The 20,970-nt window shown below is 37.1% G+C and overlaps 1 protein-coding gene across 1 annotated transcript in view; it reads left to right on the forward strand.

Moving 5' to 3' along the window:
* Positions 1 to 17,813: 17,813 nt before the first annotated feature.
* gypc (glycophorin C (Gerbich blood group)) overlaps positions 17,814 to 20,970 on the forward strand; it is a 52,723-nt gene continuing 49,566 nt past the window's right edge. The window contains exon 1 of the mRNA XM_066685846.1: positions 17,814 to 18,011. The gene's annotated coding sequence lies outside the window, so the exon portion shown is untranslated. The remainder of the gene's footprint in view (positions 18,012 to 20,970) is intronic.

The raw sequence follows: 20,970 nt of genomic DNA on the forward strand, positions 1-20,970 counted from the left end.
CCATTGTAAGTACAGAGATCACCCCTCATTTATTTAATTTCCAGTCAAAACCACCATTATTCTGAGGCCATAAAAGCCATTCTTTTTTTTTTTTCCTTAGACCTTCCGGAGGTGATTAGATATAAGACCATCCACCTGGAAGAGCAGTTTCCAGGTAAAGAGTTCAAAAAATAATTAAGATCTTGTGAAATGGGAGTCCTAAGCCCCATGCAAGACCAGGTCAGATAAACATCTCTGAAAATCCAACTTAGCTCTCAATTCAAATGTGAAAAATTCCATGTTTTCTGTCTTTCTTTTCACTGTGAGAGAAAAAAAGATAAAAGCTTTGGGTCTGAAAGGGTGTGGAGCTTGTAAGATGCCATAAGGGAAAGTAAGGAAACAAAGGAGTTACAGAGAGAGAGAGAGAGAGAGAGAGAGAGAGAGAGAGAGAGAGAGAGATAGGATGGAGAGCAAGCACTTGGAAGGGGGGCGTGAGATATAAAGACCAGGAGATAGAGATGATGACGAGGGCAAATTTATGACAAGATTGCTTCATAAGCTGGAGAACTGACCCTAGCTCTTTCATTACCAAGAATGTCAAACTGGCAGAGGTAGGGTATACATTTTAGGACATCCTCAGATCTCAACATCAGTACTTAAGCATTGAACAGAATGACATCATTCCTCATACTAAACGACTTTGAACACCAGGCTTCAGAGCAAACAAATTCAGACCAAACACCTTCAGAATAAAAGGCATCAGATGAAGCAGCCTCAGTATGATGTTAGTCAGTTAGCCGACATAGTAGATCTGGGAATTTTGTTGGTGCTCTCCTCCAAGCACGCTGAGTTGTCCAGTGCTGTTGTCTTAGTAGCAGTTCGAAAAGAAGCAGCGGCTGGCCTCACCTTCCCACTCTGGGGGTATTTTGCGATTATGCGAGCCTTAGATCTGCCTCAGTGGTGATTAGTTTGAGACCACAGTCCATCTGTTGATGCAATGTTTGCGCTATCCATCCTCTTGACTAATGGTCAGTTTCTGACTACTATTATTGCTTCAACTATGTCAGTGTCAGTGCTGTGTCACCCGCCAAAGAACATTTGGTCAAAGTGATCCTGTGGTCAGAAACTGACCCATAATGAATGAGGTAGAAGTAGGGGGTTGAATAATAGCATATAAGCAGATGGCTAGGAACAGATCTAACCGTTCATAAAGTGGACAGTGGACAAAAATGGATTTCTAACAGTGGCCAGTAATGTCAGTACCCTAGTGTGGTTCTTTAAGGTACATTGACTAAAGGAACTTGGCTTTGGAGTTGTGGAACTACGTTCTCTGGAGCAGCAGATCACCATCCAATACCTTTTGATGATTCAATCCAATGATATGATGAGTCAATTTTCTGATACAGTACTAATCATGCAATAACAGTAATATTCATACGGCGTTACCTCATCAAATCTTCAACACAATGTTTCCACCTTGTTTTATCAAAACTGTCCAGAAGATGGAAGCAGCTATTGCAGTAAACGGAGGACAAATTCCTTAGAAATACCCCTGCTTTCAGAGAAAATGTTGTATTTGTACAAGCATAATCAAAATTTTACATCCCTTCAGTCCCACAGAAAGCTCCATCATGTAGCAAAACTTCTTTGAGTGTTAATGGTCCATACAAAGCCCAGTAGAGGGTCCTCATGCTTCATGTTTTATAACTAATATAATCTCTGATTCCAGAGCTCTGTCGCAATTACAGGGTGTTCACTGTGTTTTAAAAGCCAATAAAAATATCTTCACAAAAAAAGCTATTAAAAAAGCCCACAATGCCACAGCACTGAGAAGAAAATCTCCCTCGTGTAAGCCCTGATGGCTGCATAGTGAGGGGTTAGAGCGCCACCAATAGGAGCCACCACTTTAAGATCACATTGTACTGCCTGTCAAATGTTTGTAGGAACCTATAGCTTTTGCCGCCTTGCTTTGTTAGCATTTTGTTTTGATGGTCTACTGTAGAGGTTTTGGAGATGCTTACACACAGTTTAGACTCTGTCAACTTGTGGAATCCATCCATTTAAAAGTCCATTCATGTAGATGGACAGGATGACCGTCACTCTCCCCACATCATTCAGGGCAATGCTAGCAATAGCAAGTTACTGTTCTCCTTCAAGTTTGTTGAGCTTTGGAGGAAGCTAAAGACGTAAAGAGGCCATGACTAAAATGGTGGAAATATGTCTAAATAATAGAAAAAAATTATACAATGAGAAGATAAAATTAATTAATCATGAATAATCACAACTGTTATTTGCTAATATTTGAAACTAGTATTGGTGTAGTATAAGCATAGATGTCCCTGTTTAAGTATATTTAGTTAAAGACAAAAGAGTGGTCACCATGAGCATCTTCAGATTTTCTAAATTATATTATTACTTTCAGATCACAGCCCTGAGCCATAACAGAACATTTTTATATTTTTTATATATATATAAAATCTCTGAATATGATCTATGTCTAACAGCAGGTTATCGCAGATATTCACTCAGCTAAGTCTGTCTTGCTTGCCCCCACTATACCTTTTATTCAGAGATTGTCTGGTTTCACCTGAGGGAGGTCTCTGTTAGCTTCAAACGAGAGTATCTGATTCCATTTTGCCATGGATGGTTCACAGGGAAAAATTATGAAAAATCATTAATGGGAATATAACCACCTTACCATGTTTTTAACATTCATTTTGACATCCTTAAATAAACATACAAACTTGATCTGAGGAAAATACTTTGATAGTGATGAAGTGAAGCAAAGTGCTGTCATGTGAACCTAAATTTATAATTTGTTTTTAATGTTAAAATATATATGTTCTATTTCATATAAATGTAACAGAAAACATTCCTCTGGAAAAAAAAGCACTCTTCGGATTGTGCCACAGCATCTGCTGGAGCACTCTATTCTTATCAGCTGGTCATTGGTAATGCCAGTTGAATCATAGGGGTGAGGAGAAACAGAATAAAGGAGTGTGGATAAAAGAGCCCTCACATAAGGGTTCGCAATTAGTGTATAGAACTGTGCCATGCAGAGTACAGTCTCCCATGTGCACACACACTTTCACACCAACCCACACACTCATCTATAAGCAAGTTTGTATTCCTATCTTTGTGGGGTATTTCTAAGTGCATGTCTATAGGTGCATTCCTCAGGAAACAAAAGTCAGACATAAAATATGTAATAATGTATGTATAATGTATAACATAATAATAGCATAATAATAACATAAATAAAAGGAGGCTAATAAGTATGCAGATGAATAACATACATAATTACATAATGTATATGCAATCTTATATGTATTATTAATATTTCCTATACTTATTACAAATATATAAGTGCCTGTATGTAATAATATATTCCATAATCATTATTTGACAACATTATCTGTTCAATAGTGTTAAAATTGCATTATGAAAAGACAAATAGAAACAGTCCACTATATTTTGGAGATGACAGGTTATACACTATCAGTGACAATATATGTAATAATAATAATAATAATATGTATTATGAAGTGCCAACAGCTCTTTACAATGTGTTAAAAATGAACCAGAGGTCCTCAGACAGTCATGTCCCATTAATGTCCATGTCTGTTATTGGCATATTCTGGTTTAGTTACCTGAGCATGTAAACACTTTTCAAAGCTTGTGTGACTTCTACAGGTACGTCGGTGCAAATTCAGGACATTTCCTTGTCCTGTAAATATCCAAAAACAAGTTATTTTCACACACAGCTCCTCTCTCCATGCCTCTCTTGCCGCAGTAGGAGGCACAGAAGCTCTTTGAGTCTTTTTCCTCTATTGCTTCATCTTTAGGCTCCATTCCTCCTCCACCACTGTTCTCTCTCCTCTACAGCTCCACTTTCAAGCTATTTTTACCATCACCACTCAATCATAACAAAAGATTCAAGAAAGAGTATGTTAAAAAATATATATATATATATATATATGTTAAGTGTTTTCTAATGTATGGCCATATCTGACCGGTCAGAAATAAAAAATATTCATAATCAGAAACTGGATTTTTATTTTAGGTTCTGATTTGGTTGCAAAAGACACAGCTTATTTTTGTCCTTTTACCACCACCCACAGAATCTGTTGAGATATGTGGGAGGGTGTGAATGGATGTTGTCCTAATTTTAACTTCTTTTTTTTTCAGTTTCAGTGCTGGCTTAATCAGAAGTGTCTTAGACTGAGACCAGAAATGAGATGTTACAGTAATGAGTCCATAGATATTAGTAGTTATTCCACTTTATTCCAAAAAATAAGTTTGGATTGTTGACACTGCCTTTTGTTGTTGACTTTCCAAACATCTTCAGATTTGCTATTATTAGTTTGCTATTCTGGTATTTTCTTAACACCCTCAGAAAACTGTCACTGTGGTGTTACCCTCAAGAGTACATTTTCAGTCCCTTTAAATAGGGAACATAAGTGTATTATATTTAATATTTATTGTAGATGCTTTTTATTTGTTTTTTATACATCTCAAGCTTACAAGGACCAGGTAAACCTAGTTTTGCAGGATTGCTATTAACTACATAATGTTTGTCATACATGTGTTTTCCGGCATTTCAACAATGGGAAATTAGGGTCCAAAATAAATATCCTCATTATTAGAGGTCCTTGAGAAACTTTGGTGCTTCATTTCAATGTCCAAATGTTTAGACGTGGTATTGTAGTACAGGTAAATGTAGGACATGTAGAAATATATGTAGAAGATAAATGTAGAAATGAAAATGACTTCAGCCAAACTGAGCTGTAGCCATGTCTGCATCTGTCTGCAAGAGGTCTCTTATTATGTATAATTATATCTATCAGTACCTGACCTCACTAAGGCTAATTGTTATTAAATTCTCACAGAAATGTTCTAACATCTAGTGTAAAGCCAAGGGCGAAGGAGTGAGTTTACCCAAAATATTACACAGCTTATAAGGTGATTCCTATGTAGATAAGGCAGTAAAAAATGCATTCATAATGGTGTGGAACAGCATTTGATTAACATTAACAAGTGAGGCTGTGTCTCAAACAACATACATGGAACTTTACATACTACACTAAAGAAACACTGCTAAAGGTGGTGTATATATTTTCTTTACTTACTATTCAGTGCAGCAGTATACCATTTTGGGACACGTCCAGTGAATAACGTTAACTTGCTGCATGTTTAGAGTGCTTTCTTACAACCTGAACACAGCTAATGTTAACCTTCATTAACTCTCAAGTCCTCCTACTATGTTTAACAAGATGTTATATACAAGCCTGTTGTGCTCCCATTACTGACCTCAAGCCCAGAGCTGGTAAAAAACTTACTTTATAAACCAGACTTTCTGACCAGGTGAATCGCCATAGAAGCTATATATTTAAACAGGCTCCTTAATGAAGGCTGAAAGATGACCCACCCTGTCTGACTCACGTTCAGTGTCTCACCTTCAAAATAATAAAAGTTTGCAAAAAAAAAGGCAGGGGACATGTCCCCCATCCTTCATGTGTACATCCTGTAATTCCCTCCAAAGCATGGTCAGACACAGGTGGTTTTCTATAACAGGTTTTACTTAAGTCTTCTTCTTCATATCAAATTGTGAAAACTAATAATAAACAGTATTGATAATAAAAACACCACATTAACATACATCATGGCAATGATACGAAACAAAGTAAAGTACAAATTGCACAAAATACCTTGTTGGCTGCATGCTGGGAAAAGAAATCTTCTTGGAGTCTTCTTGAACATTACTTAATTCTAAAGTATCTTATGGCTTCTCTTTAACTTTTATGAGAGAATCTCTCTACTGCACCTGACAGCACCAGATTACATCCAACTAATTTACACCCACCAGAGACAAACAGCATCTCAGCGGAAGTGACAAAATAAGATGTTTTCTGTTAACTTTAAAGTGGCAACGGTAACACATGCCATAAGAGTAGAAGCTGTTATAGTAGCAACAATGCAACAAAGTTTGAGACAAACAATCTTGTTGAAACATTTGATTTCAGAGAAGTACTGGGTGTGCATGTGTACAAAAATATTTGGCAGTGTGGCATTCCAAGTTTAGAAATTGCTAGGTCAAAAATCTATTACAAGGGATTTCACATTCTCAAGAAACTGAAAGCAGTACATGTGCGCGACTTTACACATGACTGTAGCAAACTCTAGATGTTTGTTTGTGTGTGTGTAAATCATTTGAGAGTTGGAGAGTTATTATGGTAATTAAAGGCTTAGCGTAAGCTAATTTAGATGTAGCTGAGGTGCTAACTATACCAGTCTCTGTAGATCTTTCCATGATGCAGCGGTGACTGCCAATTTTAATCTTTGTTCATTCATTGATCTTCTGTAAACACTTCATTTTGTTTGTGGTTGCATTGCATCCAGAGGATCAACGGTTGCAAGGCAGGAACTAATTTTAGACAGGGCCCCATTTGCTGGTGCAAGTGGATTAGACACAGCAGCACTACTGGAGTTTTTAAAGCCCTCAATGTCTGGACTGAGAATAATCAACCAACAAAAAATATCCAGCCAACAGAGGATAACCAACACAAACTGTGCAAAACCAGATGAGCTATTGTCTCTGACTTTACATCTGCAAGGTGGACCAATGAGATAGGTGTGTCTAACAGAGTCAACAGTGAGTGTAAACAGTGTTTAAAACTTGAACAGCCCTGCTGTGTCTGATCCACTCAGACCAGTGCAACACAAACACACCTCGACAAGCCAGTGGTCACTGCAGTTCTCAGAAAGATCCAGCACCCAAAAAATACTGCTCTGTGATGGTCCTGAGCATTGTGGAACCTGAGTGAAAGGAGGCTAATAAGTATGCAGATGAATAAATATGAGCAGCTTTCAAGTGTTATCAATAAAGCTAACGAAACGTATCGTAAGATATTGAGAATAAAGGGAAGATGGGAAATATAGAAGCACTCTTTTAGACACTGGGTCATTGGGTCCAGTAATGTGTGGACAGTAAACACTTCCAAGTGGACTGCAGTAAATCAGTTTTGTTTTCTCACTGATTAAGCATGTTTAATTCAGACCCATCATCTATTTGTTAAGTCCTTCATGAGCTGATGTGGGTGCGGTGGAGTGGAGAAAACAGTACGCTCTGTGGTGCCATGACCCTAAGGAACTTGAGCTCCACGCAGCACACAGAAAAAAATAATAATAATCTGTACAACAGAGCTTATTATTGTTATTAATGACGGTGGCACCATAATTCCTCACGTTTTCATCACGCATGTGTTGACATTTCCAATGTTGTAAATGAGCCATCCACATTTCTGTCACAACATCACAGGGGTGCTTAAATATTTATGTGACACAGCAGCCCCCAAAGTGAATAAATAAATGAAGATTTACCCCACCTCACCTCTTGTATTGAAATGCTCTTAAGTCCATCATTTTTTAATTATTATTATTATTTAAACTAGCCACTTGTTTCTTTTTTTCTTGCCATGTGTCAGAACATCAGCAAAAACCCCAAGGCGATTAAGAGGATTAAGACAGACAGTGGTAACCTTTGCCAAACTCCCCTACACACTTAAAATGTTGGTTGTTCAAGAGCTCTTTAGTAAACCAAATGGCTTTAGCATGGTTCTTTGCACAGTGGAAGTGTTCTTTATATTGATAAAGAATGTGCTATAGATGGTTCTATTCAGCACCTTTTAGAAGAGGCTTCTGTATGGCACCAAAAATGGTTCTTATTATGATCAGAGGCATATACTGTATATTAAAGTAGCCTAGTATGTATATCAGCATTTACATAGCTAACAGCCACAGAATGTCAAATCAAATTACGATTACAATAAATATTCAATATATTTTAACAAATATTTGTCTATTTTCACTAAAATACATTTTAGTGTGTATTTTTCTAATTTCAGGTAAAACTGAATAACAAAATTATGCTTTTGAACAATGTGTATATTAAAAGAATGCCACTAATGACTAGTTGTGGTTAACGTTGCTGCTTTTCCCTACTAGCGTCTCAGTAACGTTGTCACACCGTTGCCCTGTCCTATGTCTGTTTCCCTACAATGTGCTCATGTAGCACATGGCCCTCTGTTTGTTTTAGTTCTTGTTTCTGCCCTAGTCCCACCTTAATCCTGCCTCTGTCTCATTATTGTTTCCAGGTGTTCCTTGTTTATCCTGTCCATTTATACCTCTTTGTTGCAGTGCTCTTTTGTCTGTGTGGATGTGTGTTGTGTTTCTTGTCTTTTAGTTTACCCATGTCTACCCTGGTTCAAAGCTGTCTGTCCCCATCTAGTCATGTTTAGTTTAATGTAGTTTGCTTGTGTTTGTTTTGTTTGGTTATTTATAAATAAATTGTGTGCATATGTGTGCCTCATTGCCTTCCCTACCCGGCAGTGACAAACATCAACAGTCCTCCAGTCACTTCATAACCAGCATGGAAGCCTTCCTGTAGCTGCAGCCCCCCTAAATGTTCTTTAGCCATCCCAATTATTTCAACATTTCTGTCTCCAGATTGCTTTTTTTGCAGAATACATACATGTAGTGTTGCCAACCGTCTCGTAAAATACGAAATCATCCCATATTTGGACACTAAAAAGTGCGTTATGTTTGAACTGATACAGGACTCGCTTTGTTCCGTATTTTTGAGGTCACACTGTTATGGCGATAGACAGAAACACGCAGCCCTTTCTCAGCCACAGTGAGGGGCAGATTCTCCAAGGCTCCTAAACAGAGAATGTGCTTTTTCGTTGGTCGTGACCATTATTTATCCAATCAGCAGCCAGAGTTATCTGTCCATCATTCCTTCCTTTCCTGCAGCCAATGAAGTCACAGTCCCTCCTACAGGGGGTTGTTTTGTAGTTGTGCTAAGAACTGGGAAATACAGCACTGCTTTTAAATATAAATAAAGTTAGCACTGTGTCCTGGAGAAACTACATTTCATTCTCCCTCAACACATCACAGATATATTTTTGAAGTAAATATTTATTATATTTACAATATTTATATTAACCGCAGCCCTGAACTGGATAAGTGGTTACAGATAATGAATGAATGAATGAATGAATGAATGAATATTTATATTAAAATCACATTAGATACTTTCATATAGATTAACATTACTTAGAGAGTGGCAGCCGTGGCCTTGAGGTGAGAGAAGCGTAGACCAAAGGGTTGCCCGTTCATTTCCGGGGAATGATAAGGAAAAATTCATTCACAGCTGAAGTGCCTTTGAGCAAGGCACCTAACCCCCAAACTGCTCCCTGGGCACCAAGGTGGTTGGCAGCCCCCTGCTCCGGTTGTGTGTGTGTTCACTGCCCCTAGTGTTTGTGAAGAATTGCTCACTAGTGTGTGTTTGTGTGTTTACTACCATGGATGGGTCAAATACAGAGAAGCATAGTATATAATCAGTTATTTATTGTTCACAATTCAATTAATCCTTAAACAGACTCCATTTTGTGTGTTACAAGTACTCCCAGCTTCTGGGTACAGACCCAGACCAAACTTCACCTATTAGTGACCACTGCTCCAGTCTTTTCTCAATGGTCAGATTTTGATGCCCAATTGCTCTGTTGAAAGTGATCTACCACTCATATTATAGCTGACCAACTTTGCTCATTAGTGTGTCTTTTTTTTCTGTCACATTAACGTCTACTTACATCTCCAACAGGTTTCCAGAATACCTGAGAGTGCTGACAGTTTCCTCTAAAGTTGGCCTTTAAAGCCTGAATTGACAGAAATATTTGATTGCTTTCCCAGGGATTAAACTGAGTAATAGGTACAAATCCCAAGCGGTGCAATGGATTAAGAATTGATTTATTAACAGTCTCTCTGATCTTTGGTAATACCTCAGGTGTCCAAGAAAATACAGCTGGTCAATCTCTCTCTGGGTGATTAGATTGGCCCTGCCATCCACAGCCCGCATCATTCAGCACAATACACAGCTTGGTATCAACATAAATTTGTACATATTTGATAAAAGTCCAGTTTATGGATTTGTACAATGTCTGCTACTCATAGTTCACCCTTTGTGGATGTACAGGTGAATTTCTAATATCTACAGTACTACTAACCCTAAACTGTGTTATATACACAACCTACCCAACAAACCCCTTTATACATAAATATTTAGTGACATCTCTGTTAGTCTACCTCCATGTCTATTCTTCTATTTTGCTGAAAAATGAAGTGCTAAAGCTGAGGATTCATTGGTGTGGCCCAGTCACAAAGCAGCACCACAGCAATAAAGGGATTAGCAACTTAATGTGGAGGACTAAAAGTCACTACCTGTTCTCCCTAATTTACTATAGAAGAAGTGATGAAAAGTCAGTTGGACGTTTGATAGCGTAGTACAGAAGTAGAGGTGCTAGGGTAAAAACAATAAACAGAGTTTGATTTTCTCACTTTTATAACTCTCGCAAGTGCAACCTTCTAGGTTTATTTATGGACGGTGGACTGCAAACAGCCAGTGGACTTCAACAACTCTCTCTGGACATCCAGATTTATTCTGGCGCTGGAGTACAGCAGCCTCTCCAGAGCAGTCGAACTGGCTTAGTGAGAAATGCTCACTTCAGCCAAACCGGCCACTGTGTATTTCTGGACTTTTCATTTGTCCACTTGCTGGCCCTTTCATTACAGCAGCAGATGCAAGAGGCAGCTCAGAGGGAAAAACAGGGGCAGACAGGGAAAATTGTAATTTGAGCCATACACAAACTTGAATAAGTCCTCAACTCCACTGCAAACTAAAAACACTAAGCTTTATGATACATGATGTGTATTTCACCGTGTAACCTATATCTACAGAATCTGTATCTACATACTCTGTATACTCTGTACCTCAACAACAAGTTTAAAAACAATATATCTGCATGCAAGATTGTCAAGGATTTAGGTCTTGTTCAATCTAACATTCACAATGTGAAGGAATCATTAAATCTGGAGAATTACATGTAGGGCAGTTTTAGAGAGACATATGCTGCCATTGAGGTGACATAATTTCCAGGGAAATACATGGATATTTCAGCAAGAAGATGTCATGCCATGTAATTCCTTGGTGTTTTGTTTTTATTTATTATAGTTTATATTTTATGTTTGTCCTCAATAGCTTAGCTTGTGCTGAAAGTAAAGTCATATATAACATGTTGAAACAGCAATACAACACTGAGGTACAATATGTAGAAGTCAGTTTTATGTTTAGATCTTAAAGACCCACCTTGGGTCTTAGATCAGCCCCCTACAAACTCAGCTCTTCTCATTAAAATGACAGATGTAGACGTTATTTCAGAACGCAAATTTCATATACATATAGTATGTGTGGATCTATGAATATACAAATTACACCCACCTCAATCTCCACTTGCCCACCTAGTTCACCTTTGACTTTGCTCATCAAATATGTAAAACACTTTTTGTCTGTTTTACTAGCACTACACAACGGCTAGTAATAATACTGGAGTAAAGGCACATTTATATTGTGTATACATTTAGTAATGAGCAAGGTACCTCTACTGTACATTTTTTTCAGAGCATGTAATGACTAAACACGGGCTTGGGAAAGGTTCCACAAAACCTTTCCCAAATATTTCACCACAAATTTCAAAGCAGAGTTCCAAAAAGTTCTTTCTCTCACACTATGGCCTCTGCTCCTTGATTTGGTTAGAGCCTAGTGCCAGATACCCAGGAGCTCCTCCAGTCTGGAAGACCATGTTACTCTCTACTGGGCCTACCTTGCTACCCCTGTGGATCAATCCCATGCCTAGACTCTTTCAAATACACAGTCTTTCTCTGCTGATGCTGTTAATATTTGCACCAGTGAGAAACTAACCGCTCACCAAAGTCTCAAACAACTGATGGTGTGATGTCTGTGACCTGATGTCACAATTCATTGGGACTCCACAAGATCCACTGTAATTTGCTTCAAAAGCCCCAGGTAAGACTACAAAGGTTGAAGCTGAGTCTACCGCTCTTTAAAAAAAAACAAATAAAAAATAGCTCCTGTTACAAACAGTAAAAACTTAAATATAAAGTGATTCCTCATTGAATGTGACATGGTTCTCCTGTGGAACACCGTTCTCTTTTAAAGTGATCAGTTTCGCACATTAATGTTAACTGGCTGAATTAAGCCGTGTTACGACAATTACTAAGTGGCTCCATTTTTATGGGGTGGGGGTATGGGGGGTCTGTGGAAAACTCCTGTAATTCAGCTAAATTACCCATCAGGCCACATTCACACATAATAAACACCCCGGACTGCAAGCCATTACCTACAGGCACGTATACGAGCGGTGATTTAGATTACAGCTCACACCGGCCCAAATAATTAACATCTTGTAGCCGAGAGAGGTGTTAATGGAATTTGTTTGCATGGTTTTCCTTGCCATTGATTTCTGTGTGCGTGTGTGTGTGTGAGAAAAGTGCAACATTCTCAGAGGAAGCCCATCAGTCTGAACCTGCCCACCCGGCCGAATGGGGGCTTGTGTTTTGGGTAATTACAGTAAACAACCATCTCACTAATGGATGAGAAGCACCAGGTCCAGCGATGCAATGGAAAAGCAGGAGACACCCCAGGACGTCTCATAACAGTGTTAGTTAAAAAAAAAAAATGAAAAGTGCTGGTTGTTTAGATTGTGAAGGCCAGTTAAAATCATAGAAATCAGACTGGACGTGATGCTCTGCATGCTTTTAATCCTCTTCAAAGCTCTATATTCTACATATTTATTGAGTTAAATACTTTACTATAAGGATTTGTTCATAAGGCTATATCTCACCTCAATAAACTCACTTAGACCACTGAAAAAAAGAAAAAAAAAGCCTACATTTACATTTATAACGCTTTAATCCAACAAGGGTCAGTTGTCATATGTTGCTTTACTCATTTGCAGAGTAAGAACGTTATGACTAATTGTGTGATTATTTTTGATTAGTAGCAATTTTATGATTGTTATGTGATCTCCCAACCACTAGTGGTGCTTTTTCACTAAATCCACACTTATGAAAACACTTATGTACCTGAAGCAAAATTGCAGAAACAGTGCTGTAAACTGTTGTGGGAGAATTTTACACTGGAGACAATATGGATTTTTCTACCCTTTAGGAATAGGGTTAAGGCTAGGGTTAACTTTAGAGTTATGGTTAGTGTCTGGGATGATTTGTGATGCTGGTTAGTCATGAGAAATGTGTGTGTGCATTAGACTGTTTTGTACACACTGTACAAACATTGGAATTTGTAATTTAGTAAAAATTGTATGAATTTGCATTGAGACAAGCATGTTATGAAAGCTAACACTTGTTGGAATAACCATTTTATAAAATTTCTCTTTTATTTTTAGATGGAAACCATTTAAAGTCACCTTGTAAGTCACCCACTCAGTCATATACTCACTGAGCTCACTTACATACATACACTCACTCAAACATCCTAACTGCATGGTGAAATAGTTCTTCAGAATCATTAGAACTAACCAACTAACCCAAAATCGAGCTGTGGAGTAGTTGCATTATGTCCAACATTGGTACCTGACTTTACTAAAGCTTGGTTGAACATATCAAATCCTCACAGCAATGTTTATATATTATTTGTCCATCATTTTCAGAAGTCTAGAGGGACAAAATGCCTATTAAAACCACTAATTTTACTGGGAATCCAATGTGCTTGAAATTCTGAATAATTTTTTTATTTCCTATTTGAATTCTAATGCTAATGAATGTGTTCATTAAAGGTGTCATGGAACAGACAATTTCTCGCCCCAAAAGCCACTAGGTCCCATCTGAAGACGTCCCCGGTTTTATCGCCCCCTTGCATGTAATTGATGGAGCTCTTCAGAGGGAGTAGAGACAATGGGGCGACATCTGGCCCGTGCCAAAGCAGTGAGGAGGGGGAAAAATAACCCAAAAAACAGTTTGGACAGCATCTGCGCTCTCCAGCAGCCCAGAAGTCGTCACACATTTTTTAAAGGAGGGAAAATGGCAGCAATTAAAAAGCCATTCTCCTTGCGCTCAGGCGAGCTTTACTTACATGGCAGTCAATCAAAAGTGGCGACGGCGTCCTGGGGCGCTGGAGATTGATGTGAATTCTCTGGCAAGATCGTGTCTCGCTCGCGAGTCAATGTTTGTGTTGAAAATCCCTCCATCTTGAGCTTTCCTTCCTTTATGGGCTCGTCCGAATATTATCATTGAGTATAGGGGGTTGGTGTAGGGTGGTAGATAACACAGCTGGCTCCTGCATCATACCCTAGTCATGTGTGTGGAAGCAATAATGGATAAGATAATTGTTGTTTACAAAGAAAGACACTTACCCTTACAATTAATACACCAGTAAGTGTGCTTGGGCAACAATCCTAACATTACATCTGCCTAATTAAATATTACAGCCCCTATTACTGTTATTCCACATTGATTTTACATGTGATAAATTACAGCTCAATGTCAAAATATTTTTTAATTGTGTTTGTTAATTATGTGCAAGTAGTGAACTGTCAGTATGCATTTGCTGCATTAATGATGTAAACAGTAACTTCTGTAGGTCTTATATATTATTTGACAACTTTTTTTTGTATGCAAGTTTAGAAAATGTACTGTACATGGATATGCAAATGTGTAAACCGAGGTCTTTAATTACAAAAGTAATTATCCTTGAAAATGTGATGTAACAACATGCAATATGAACTTATGTACTTGAAGCAAATTTTAAATTCATAAAATATTTAATTACAAAACTTGTACCACTGTACTTCACCTGTAACAATGACTAGATCCTCAGTAATTAGTGTTGTTACACTGGAAAGGGCCAGCAAACCCTGAGCCACTAGGGGGCCTCAATACTTACTTATATTTTTGGTTAATGTTGACACCACTAAAGAATTAGGGTTCTCTTTGTTCTTTTATTTATTTTTATTTTTTGGAAGTTGTGTTACTGTGTTTACTATTAAAATTGTATTAGTTCAGATGAAAAACTTAGTAGCTAAGAGAATATTAAGGTAAAAATGCTTTAACTCACATTAGACGTCTTTGTGCAAAATAAAAATATGCCGCACACAAAATTAAATTGTATTAAATTATAATAAAAAATATAATCTCTGACACAAAACTTTAGGTAACTTTTTAGGTAACTAGGACATTTTCTATAAATATATTTATCTTAAAAATATATATAATACATATTTCCTTATTTTCATATTTCCATAAAACTTTAAATACAAAATAAAACTTTAAGTAAAGTCTGAATTTTAAAACTCATCTCTTTTGCTCACAACCACATATGTGTAACATCATGTACAACACATCATGTAGCTATTGGTCAGCCCATGATCATAAATCCATCTAAGCAAAAAAAAAAAAAAAAAAAAAAAAAAAAATATTATATATATATATTGTATCTTGCAACAATAGACGTTATTCAACAAAAAATATTTTATAAATTTAAATCACAATAAAAACCTTTGCTATTCTACTTATAAATGCAAACGTACTGGACAATGTTTGGCTGTGTACTAGCTAATATATTCTTGTGTTTATAAACAGTAAAACAATGGTCAGACATTTTAGGTGGTACATTTTTCTAACCATTTTCTAAATACTACTTTTACCTTCACAGCATTGATCTAGTGCAGAATATAAAGACTTAATAGAAGAAAGAAAGAGGGAGCAAACTCCTTTTATAACCTTGATTTTAGAACAAATCTGGGCAAGCAAGTGTCCGCCAACCTTTGGTCATATGAAATATTAAATTACATATTTATAGATTATCAAATAATTACAACTTTTGTTTTAGGCAAGAATATCTGTATTTTATTGAAAAACTAATGCTTTTTGAGTTTTGTTTTTATCCACCTGTTTCCTGTTTGTTTCTCTGTGTGTGTGTTTATGTGTGTGTTGACCATAAAACCCAATAATAACACCACATATTGCAGTCTAGCTCTGAAATCAGCAGCTGAAATAGACTATGCCCTGACACACCGCTCTCTTTGACCCAGCAGCTGATTGCTCATAAAGAGCAATCTACGAGCAGTTGGAGATCCATGCGTACAGTACAGAGAAGATAAAGAATACACCTAGTTTGTATGTCAGCAATGAAAAGGACTGAACACAGTATAGAAGGCTATATGGTCTATGGAGTCATTACCCAATGGCATGTGGAGGCTGAAAGCCTCAGACACTGCAGCAGAAATATTGGATATAAGATAGTGAGAGCAATGGGTCATTCTGGATTATCCTTAAAGAGGAAATATTCTACCCTTTTCTACTAGTTAACGTTGCTTTCAAGTTTCTAGCTGTTTATTTTGGGACTTTTATTTTTATATATTTAGTTTTATATTCCTTTTCTTTTTGGTCCTTATATATTCTTGTATTTAGCCATTTTTCTTCCTTTTCTGCTCTTGTTTTTCCTGTTTTAACTCTCTACGGAGCTAAATAACTTTCATTCTGGATGGGGCACCAGGCAACACACACTCATAAATTCACCTTTTTCTCTGCATACTTTTTTAATCCCCATTTCACCCTGCCCTTCAATGGTCAGGAGCCCCACAGAGCTGGTTTAATTTGGGTGATGGGAAAGGGTTGGTGACACTGACATGGTGGTGTTGTGGTGGTATGAGTGGATCAGACACAGCAGTGCTGCTCAAGTTTTGAAACACTCACTGTACACTCTGTTCAACTCATCTACATCGTGGGTCCACCTTGTAGATATAAAGTCAGAAACAGTAGTTCATCTGTTGTGGCACAGTTTGTGTTGGTCAGTGGATCTATTAACATGACAAATGAGTGTGCTGTGATAAGGCAGGTGTTCTAAATAAAGTGACTGGTGAGTGTGTGTGTGTGTGTATGTATATATTATAGAACCCTGCTCACCCAAGAGATATGCAGGCAACATCAGAATAGACTATTTTCAAAAGTCAGAGAGCACTCTTTAATTAGTTTCATGTCTAGTCAAAGTATAAATTACTTTTTAGGGAATATTGCTAATGAAATAAGACCATATTTTTATGCATATGCATACGGAGGGGTAAGAACGGATGGAAGAAGGAAAAAAGGAAAATTAGTTAAAAACCGGGGTTAAAAAAAATCCTGACAAAATGGAGCTCTTAACAACTGTGCTAAATATATTAGACCAACAAAAAATTCCCCCATCACACGAACAGAACTTAAAATGTTCACCTTTGAGAAGCAGGAGGAAATCAGGGTCAACTCCACATTCAGATTTGAACAAATCCACAGGTCTTAGTCCATGAACCTGAACAGATATGGAACTGATATGGAAGAAGTTCTACCCTCCATGCAGAGCTGGAGTAGCAATGACAGAGGCTCTGTTCTCCCTATTACAGGTCAGTGAATCATCTCAATCCAAAATAATGATTTTGAAACTGTAATTTTATGGTAACAATAGTAAGTAGTGTTTAATTTGTTTATTTTAAAGGAAATGTTAATGAAGTAGGGGACACAAGACGACCCTGCTGTGGACATTTCACCATATTTGGAGTGAAAGTTCTTTTGTCCAGTCCATTCTTTAATAGAACTATCCAACAGTTACATGTTATTCCACAATAGTATTTGTTATTTATCTTCACTCTAAACCCAGATGTCAAGCTAAGCTTATTTTTCCCTGAACATTCAGTCTCTCTCTCTGTGACTCTCCCTCTCTCCTTCCTGTTATCCCCTCCACCCTCCACACTTTCCCAGACCTTGTACTGACAACAGCTGTGGGTTATTTACACAGCTATGGGGAGGGGTCTGCTGATCTATTGGCTGCAGCGGCCAAGATCACTCACCAGGGAATAAGCGAGGGGTGGAGGGTTTGAAAAAAAAAAAAAAAAAAGAGACAGAAAAAAAACAGAAAACTTCATGTGCAACCCATCTGACCTAACCACATACAAATGTGGCAAGAGTTTAACAGGCTCTTTCTTTTTTCTTTCTTTTCTTTCCCCTGAAAGACAGAAAAGAGCAACTTCCTACGTGCATAGTTCTCTAAGAAAGCATTTCCTGGCTCTGCAGTGGACTGGGCAGGAGCAGGAGAAGCCGACAACTTGTTGCTTTACTGGGGAACGTTGGTATGTTGTACGTTTTTTTATGTATAATTTATTGAAGCTTACTTTGTGCATGTTTGACAGTTTAGTATAGGAGGCAGTACTTTAAAAACACTTTGAGGTACTTTGAGATACTTTGAAGCACTTAAGCCCTTTCAGTCATGATTTAAGAGGTGACAGATGCAGGTCGGAGTTTGGGAGTGTAGCCTCAATCCACACTCAACTGAGAGCTTTGTTTCTCAGGTATTATAATGACTGCAGTAAAAGTACAATCCCAAAAATCTTGCATTGAAGTAGTTACTCAACTTTTCTATTGTTCTTAAAGTATGGAGGAACTTCTAGAACTTCAATGGAACAGCATAGAACATCTAGCTTCCATCAGCAAAGGGACTGAACTCTGTACGACTGTTCTGGGATGCTTTTGGACTTCAATATACTGCTGAAACTAAGAGTCAATGGTGTGAAACACTGAAAAAGCAGTGCCCCCCCAAAGAAAATAAATAAATAAATAAATAAATAAATAATGTGGATTTTTAGACATATGAACAACTAAAATGCAAATGAGTAAAAGTAGATTCCTTTAATCACTAATATACCTGAGTAGACCTTGATGTGGAAGTACTCAGGAAAGTACATGGCTATGAATTTTTAGTACTTTTTCAGGTAATTGTGGTGGGTTACTTCCCACCTCCACAATATAGTGTTCTGCAAAGACGAACATACTGCTCATAGTCCTGTGGGTCAGGATTTGAAATGTTGTTACAATAGCATGCAAATATGTTGGTAGACATTTAAGGAATTGAAATTCTTCTATATGTGTGTGTGTGCGCGCGCATGTGTGTGTTTGAGTGTGTAATGACTGCAAGTTTGGTGAGGTGTAACTAAAGCTAGATGCAAAAAAGCCTATTCACAGCTGCTAACAGTAGTGTAGGACATGTGGTCTACCACATATGACACAAATGAAACAGTCTGATGTTGCGTGAATGGTTCAAGGATGGGTGTGGGACCTTCAGAAGTTATTCACGCACAACGGTATTAATTATTGTTTTGTCGATTTACAAAGTTAAAACTGTAATAATAACAACAACAACAACAACAACAATAATAATAATAATAATTATTATTATTATTATAATACCTTAAGTTTATATAGTGCTTTTCTTCAAGGTCACTTAAAAACATCCTCTACAGACAACGAATTGTTATGTATTATACTGGGGCAATAAATAAAATATATGATATTATATATTTGACTCATTTTAATGCTCATGTTGACTTAGATCAATTCAAACCTGAAAAGAATTTGCCAAACCCTTCTAATGCCCTTTTGCTGTTTTGGAGATTTCAAAGACAATTTCCCAAAAAAAAAAAAAAAAAAAAAACTCCCAGAAGCCAACCTATACTTTCACCAAACATTAAACTGTGGAGTGTGGGTGGCCATCTTTGACTTCAACAAAAACATGTAGGAAGAAAGGCCTGTGAAAGGTATGGGCATTTTTATGCATTTTGCTTGTGATGCATGGTTTACGGTTCTACAAAAACAAACAAAAAAAAAATTGGCACCTACTTAATAATAATAACAATAATATTTAGATACATTTGTATAGTGCCTTTCACTATAGTCAAGAATGCTTTACAATCATAGGGGGAGAAAATATTCTATACAAAGTAGAAGAGAAAAATTTTGAGCAAAGTGAAACAGGGTTGAACACTTATGAAGAACAGGAGGAAGAGAGTTCCAAAGTTTGGGAGCAGCAATGCTGAAAAATCTACCACCTATTGTAGAAAGTCTAAAAGAAGGCGCAATAAGAAGTCCAGAGTTAAACAATCTAAGGCAATGAGAGGGACAAGATGAAGAAATTAAATCAGAGAGATATGTCATTGCCAGACCATGTAGAGCCTTAAAGGTTAGAAAAACAATTTTGTATTTAATCTTAGGCGCTACAGGAAGCCAGTGCAATTGCAGGTGTGATTTGAGCTCTATGCTAGGTGAAAGGAATAGCACTGGCTGCTGAATTCTGGACATACTGGTGTTGACTGATCAGTTTAATTGGTAGACCATAAAAAATTAGTTACAATAGTCAATATGGGAAAAGATGAAGGCGTTAATCAACATTTTAGCATCACTATCACTAATCTTACAATGTTACACAGATGGTAAAATGCAGGTTTGCAGACTAGCTTAATGAGTTCATATTTGGAGGGTTTCCTTTGTTTTCAGGCCATTTTCCACATATAGTGAATGTACTATACCAGTCAAAAGTTTGGACACATCTCATTCAGTGTTTTTTTTGTTGTTTTGTTTTGTTTTATCATTTATCATTTTCTACATTGTAAATGAATATGGAAGACATTATATATAAAACTATGAAGGCACACACATGGAATTATGTAGTAAACAAAAAGTGTTAAACAAACCATAATATGTTTTAAACTTTAGAATTTTCAAAGTAGCCAGCTTTTGCTTTGTGTTTTGGTGTTCTCTTAATCAGCTTCATGAAGTCATCACCTGGAATGGTTTTCAGTGCTGTGGACTCATCAAGAGTTAGCTTGTAGAACGTCTTGCCTTCTTAATGAGTTTGAGACCATAACTAAGGGTTGTGCAGAGGTGCAGAGGTAGGGCTGGTACACAGTTCTATACAGTGGATTACCCTATTCCACCAAAGACTAATGAGAAGATGTGTCCAAACATTTGACTGGTACTGCATCTCATTTATAAGAAAAATTATTTAAACCCTAGAAGTAAAAAATAATAAATGAAAACTGGTATAATATTGACAATGTTTTGCTGATAGACTGTATTTTACTTGATGTCCTATCAAACATGCAGATGGTAAACTTTGTGTATAAAATTTGTATATAAAAGAGAATGAAAGTTGTGTACAGTCTTGTATTATGGTAAGAAAAGTATACTTATATTTGTTTCATTTCGCATATGTCCTTTTTAGCCACGAAACAGAAAAACATCAGAAGCACAGATCTC

The sequence above is a fragment of the Hoplias malabaricus genome, chromosome 12 (genome assembly GCF_029633855.1).
Source record: "Hoplias malabaricus isolate fHopMal1 chromosome 12, fHopMal1.hap1, whole genome shotgun sequence".
Lineage (NCBI taxonomy): Eukaryota > Metazoa > Chordata > Actinopteri > Characiformes > Erythrinidae > Hoplias > Hoplias malabaricus.